The sequence below is a fragment of the Arachis ipaensis genome, chromosome B5 (genome assembly GCF_059453495.1).
Source record: "Arachis ipaensis isolate K30076 ecotype BB chromosome B5, ASM5945349v1, whole genome shotgun sequence".
Classification (NCBI taxonomy): domain Eukaryota; kingdom Viridiplantae; phylum Streptophyta; class Magnoliopsida; order Fabales; family Fabaceae; genus Arachis; species Arachis ipaensis.
This window is the reverse complement of record NC_142440.1, coordinates 143472475-143478883: the sequence shown is the minus strand read 5'-3', so window position 1 is coordinate 143478883 and position 6409 is coordinate 143472475. Positions and strand designations below refer to the sequence as shown.

General features: G+C 33.4%; 1 non-coding gene across 1 annotated transcript; it reads right to left on the bottom strand.

Annotated features, from left to right (window-relative positions):
• Positions 1 to 184: 184 nt before the first annotated feature.
• On the bottom strand, positions 185 to 293 carry LOC148566068 (small nucleolar RNA R71). Its single transcript, XR_015884610.1, has one exon. It is a non-coding gene; the product is annotated as a small nucleolar RNA R71 (small nucleolar RNA).
• Positions 294 to 6409: the final 6116 nt, after the last annotated feature.

Sequence of the window (6409 nt, the reverse complement as noted above, 5' to 3'; positions counted from 1 at the left end):
GATATGTGATACTGTCAAGACTAATGGAGTGGATCCAGAGATTTACAAGCTGATACTTTTCCCCTTTGCTGTAAGGGACAGAGCTAGGTTATGGCTGGATTCTCAGCCCAAGGATAGCTTAGACTCTTGGGAGAAGGTGGTCAATGCATTCTTAACCAAATTCTTTCTACCTCAGAAGCTGAGCAAGCTTAGGGTGGAAGTTCAAACCTTCAGGCAGAAAGAGGGTGAATCCCTCTATGAAGCCTGGGAGAGGTACAAGCAACTGATCAGAAAGTGCCCTCCTAACATGATTTCAGTCTAGACCGTGCTGGATATATTCTATGATGGTCTTTCAGAGATATCCAAGATGGCATTGGGCCACTCTACTGGTGGATATACTAATGTAATACTATTTTTTATTAATTTTTTTAATGGTATTCACATATTTTTGTTAATGTTTTTTATTGTTTTTGGAATGCATTAGAGTACATGTAAAAGCACATACCTGATTTTTTTTCCTTAATTTGATAATGATATAACCACGCTTTAAAAGCGTGGCAATAGGTCTATGTATCTTCGACTATTGACACGCTTCAAAAGCGTAGCCATATCTTTCACTATTGGCACGCTTTAAAAACATGGCTAAAGGGTATACATATGGCCACGCTTTTAAGCATGGCAATGGATAAAGCGTGCCAATAGATCGAGAAAAGCGTGGCGATAAAGCAACCAATACGCGTGCAAATGTGACTCTTTCAAAAACGTGCTGGTAGCTCAAAAAGCGTGACGAAAAGCTATCAGCACACTTTTTTGCAATTTTCAGCACGGTTTAAAAGTGTGGAAAAAAGTTTATTTTCTTGTAGTGCAAAGACATTGTGTCCAGAGATATTGAATTAGTGTATTTTGTGTCCATCCTAATAAGAAGGATACAATGACACTAACAAGAGACACATCTTATTTCTCATTTTTACTTTTATTATTTTTGTTAATTTTTCATAATTATATTTTTCTTCTAAATTTTTTGAATAAAAAAATAAGAATAAATTAGACTTTCATAATTTGTTCTACTTTATCACCAAATAAAATATAAGAACATTAATTTTTGTGTCTCTATTCTGTGTTTTATTTTCAATATCTTGTCTTGTTCTATTTTCATAATCAAACGCAATCTATGGAAATAATTTTGTTAAAAAATTACTTTAAAATTAAATTAATGATTAATGTAAAATTAGAAAGAGAATACCAATTAGAAATCGAACTAAATAGGTCTGAAGGTAATTAATCTTGCTATTACTAAGAAGGAAAAGTATAGGTGAACAATAACATTAGTGAACAATGTAAATAATGGGGTTAAAAAAGTAAATTAATTCTAAATATAATTAATGGTTTGATTAATTAAATTCTAATAATAATCATTTTTCAAATTAAAAAAAATAAGGGTTTTCACATTGGTGAATTGAAACTCTGCAACTAGCCTCTCATCTTATCTTCCTCTCGCTTGACGCTTTTCTCTTCTGCACTCTTAACCCAGCCCCAACCCTCCGTCCGACACCACCGTCATCACCACCGGCGACCACCGTCGCCTGCCCCCCTCTCTCTTTCCTCTCTTCTCTTTTTCTTTCCTATTTCTCCATTTCTCCTCAATCCCCTGTACGCTACCCCTGTTCTCTGTGCAAAGCCCAACCCCGCCGAGAAATTCCAGTGCAACCCAGTAGCGGCTGAGCTTGTGTCGCTGCAACACCGCGTCTGCTACCCCTCTCTTTCCATTCTTCCCCTTTCACCAATGCAGGTTCCATGCTTCCTCCTGTCCGTATTCTTTTATTTATTTATTTTAACTAATTTTTAATTCTGCTTTTAGTGTTTAGATTAGGCTTATATTAATGGATTGATACTTTTTGGATTCCAAAATGTTTGATGGCTGATTTTTCTGGATTGATTGTTGCTTAAATTGAGTTTAAAGTCCCTGTTTATATATTGTGCACACCATATGCTCGATGAAATGCCTGAGTGAAACATTTTGTTTAATTCTTATGTTTGGCCAGTATTTGTCGTTAATTTTTGTTATCTTTAGGCATTATAATTCAGAATTGTGTAATGTTATACTGGAAGTGATGACACAGATCTTGTTGATGAGGTTTGATCTCTAGTATATTGCTGTTTTTTCGTGAACCGCATATTTGAATCGACCATTAATCCTTATGTTCATCGAATGATGTCTGTTTTGAACTTATTTGTAGTTACCGAATTATAGTTGCCTTGCCAAAGACGAAATACCAAGAGTTGGGATGCGGTTTGAGCATTTGAAGCTGGCTTAGGATTTTTATGCAACATATGCAAAGAAAGTTGGTTTCGATTCAATATCGTAGCGGATGGTTATTTCTATTGGTACCCAGATGGTTATTTTGTAATGGCCTTGGTGTGGTGTGTATAATCAGTTACAATTATGTTAAACTGGATATTCGATTTAATAGGATAGCGGATGTTTATTGCTATTGTTACCCAGATGGTTATTTTGAATAGTTTGGGTGTAGTGTGTGTGATTCGTTAAAAGTATTATAAATTGGATGTTCGATTTAATAGGAAAGCTAATGGTTATTTCTTTTGCTACCCAGATGGTTATTTCGAATAATCTGGGTGTAGTGTGTGTGATGAGTTGCAAGTATTTTAATATGGATGTTCGATTCAATAGGATAGCAGATGGTTATTTTTACTGGTACCTAGATAGTTATTCTCTATTGTCACCCAAATGGTTATTTAGAAGAGTCTTGGTGTAGTGTGTAAATAGTAACAAATAGTAGAGGCTGGATGTTCGATTCCATATGATAGTGGATTGTTATTTTTATTGGTACCCAAATGGTTATTCTTAACTAATAGCTTTTATGCTTCGCTAATATTTTGAAACAGAATCAAAGTAGTTAGAGAACTAAAAATGTTATTCACCATGGAAATTTATTCTTTCTGTTGTAACAAAACTCCACCACGAAAATACGTAAACAATGTGAAAAAGGTATTTGTGGTCTTAAGACTAAGGTCCAATTTGGGTTAACAACTTAAATAAGCTCTTTTGGAAAAAGAGCTTAAAGTAGAAGGACTTTTATTAATAGCAACTTGTAAATCAGTTATTTTGTGTTGATTTTTAGTTATAAAATTACTTATTTTAAAGTTGTAGTGTTTGGATAAATAACTCAAAAAATACAATTTTTTTTACACAAGAGAATGGATATTAAAATTCTAATTCACAATAATTTTGATGGCAATGCAAAAGAAATTATTGTATAGTTAGTATTTGTTGTTTTATTGTGCATGATATAGCTAGTAAGTGAAAATAAAAAATGAATATAAAATGTGTGTCAATGTATATATTGTTGCTATTTTTTAATTTTTTTATTGTGACTTTTTCATAATTTAAAAGTAAAAAAAAGTAGCTTCTGCTACTTCCCAAACGGGCTCTAGGTACATCTATTGCTTTCTCTGATTCCGGTTCTTCCTCACAGGTTCATCAATGTCTTAGTGCTTGGTGCTGTGAAAGGTGATTTAACCTCCTTTTTCTTGTTTCTTGGACGGTTGTGGCATACACGTTCTTCATTTCGGTCCAACAAAGTTCGCACATGTTCAATGGATCCATTGTGTGCTCCCATGATAATATTCTCCATAATCTCCACTCTCATTGCCCGAAGCATATCTGTATGGTATTTTTATTGTGAGGGTGATGAAAAAACACAAATGAATAAGACAAACCGAATTTCAAAATCATATACACAAAATTTTTTCCGCCATTATAATTAGTCTTCCATAAAATTCAGAACCGAAGTAATACGTCACGAGTTACTTCAACACAAAAGTCTGTCTCAGAATTGCATCAAAGTGTCTTACAAAACCAAACATCCCTATAAAAATTAAGACTGCAGAAATATTGTTAATCAACTCAAATCAATTTCATACCTAAAATAAAATTAAAAATGGCCCTTTGTCATTTTCTTGAAATATTTTCTGAACACAAAAAAATTAAATAACTAACATTTACTTTATCATGGATTAATGTTAATTAATTTTGTATTCAGAATGATCACTTGATCTTAATATATCTTATTCAAAATAAAACATCCATAGTCAACCAAGTAACAAAATAAGATAGTAATCATCTGTAGAAAATGTATATTACACTATTAACTGTTATTAAAAAGATATCAAATAACCCCAAACCAGTTCAAAAACTTTATATACAGGCAGATTTTGTAACATTAGAAGAACACAAGCGAATAATTGCCTATCGAATTCTAGAACCATAGACCCAAACCTTTTTAACTCCATCATAACTTGTCTTCCATAGTTACTTCAACACAAAAGTCCATCTCAAAATTACATGAAAATATCTTACAAATCCAAACATCCATAACAGATATCATTTCAAATTAACTCAAATGAAATACAAATACATAAAATTAGGACCGCAAAATATTAATAATCAACTCAAACCGATTTCATAACTAAAATAAAATTAAAAAAAATTCCCTTTGACATTTTATTGAAATTTATTTTGAACCTAAAAAATTAAACAATTAACATTTATTTTATCATGATTAATATTAATTAATTCTGTATTCAGAATGATCATCTAATCTTGATATATCTTATTCAAAATTGATTACTTAACAGAAGCCAGAAATTAGGTCCCAAATCTCAAATAAATTTCACATTCTTCGTACAAAATTCAACCATCCATTCACATAGTGAAGTAACCATCCCTTTTAAATTGTATAAACAAATCATACTTGAAGTAAAAAATAATATGAACATCTAATCCGTCAAGGAAGAGCCAGTCGTGGAGTTACCTTCGATGCGGGCGAACATGCAGACACGATGGTTGCCCTGATTTGTCGTCGGAAGACCACAGGCACCGCGAACAGGTGGGGACTTCAAGCTCGAGAGCTGGCCGTTAGAAGACGACGCGGGTTGCGGCTGGGCGAGGTCCACGCAACAGGGACGGGGGGCTACGACTGCCGCTGCTCATCTACACAATGGAGTCGCTCCGGAGGATGGTTGCTGCGGCGAACGTCAGGCTGGACGATCGCAACCAGGACAGGTAGACCGCCAGCTGTGAGGGGGTCTCCTTTCTGAATGCCGTTTCAATTAGGGGGTAGGAAAAAGATTTTTACTGCTAGGTCAAAAAGGAAGAGGGGAGTGGGTGAGATGATTATGATGTTAGTAATTAGGATGATTAAAATTAGGATTTGGGTGGGGGGTGGGGGTGAACTTAGTTATTAGTGTAATTGGACCAATTTTTTGGATCTGTTGTTTATGTTGTTCAAAATGGTCATTGTCTATCTAGCACTATCCTACTAAGAAAGGGAATTCATATACGCTTGCTTGGCATTCGTTATTATTGTTAACACATTAACGTTAAACAACTACGTTAATAAGATCTGGATTCCTTGTATACACGGCCGTACAAGTAGTAACAGACAAAAATGTACATACATAATATAAGTATATAACAAGTTATTAAAATGAAGGAATCGCCTCATATTTTAATTTTCGGATGAGGACCAATTCTTTATTGCCAACAATATGTTAAGTCAACCACATTTACGTATATTTTATACTTATATTGACTTGCCTTCAATCATCTCAATAATGCAGCATTACTTATTCATATAAACAACCAATAACCTCTTTTTTATTTTTTCTTTCTTTTTTTTTTTTTTGGGTGCGACCATAGACAATATATATACACAATGCTATGTCTAGTTGAAAATTTCGTCCATTATATTTTAAGGTGGGTTATCGATTTAATTTTGTGAAAAATCTCCAATTAAATTACTCGAATATGGAGATATAATCATTTATGTTGTCTTCTCTTGTTCGTTTAAATTTTTGGAAGAAATAGTATATGATAAAAATTTTAAAATTAACTTGGGTTGGTCGAGTGGTCAGCTCACTCGTCCGCTTAAACAAGTGTTAGGAGTTCGAATCACGCCTTGTACATACAGCTCAGATTCGAGACGGATTAATTCTTAACCTGTCGAATGGGAGGATACCATGAGAAAAAAAAAAAAAAAAAAACTCGAATATGTGCGTATTATTACTTTAACAAATTCTGTTACATATAGAGCAGATGATGGATTGATCCATAGTAGTACATACAAAGATTACTGACACTTAATTAGATCGTTAATTAAATCACGGTATATAATGATAATAAAAAGAAATGAATATAAAACATTTCCGTCAAGTAATTAATATTATCTAACTAACAGCCTAATGTAGCTACAATTTTCATATGCATAACTAATTTGGTCTCCCATCGGTTTTTATGCTAATAGTTGAAAGTGACCTAGTGGCCAAACACCGGCACCCTAAGATAGAGAAATCTTCGAAGTCTTCTCATAAATTTTAATTTTTTCCAAGTTAACACAAATTAAATTAAATT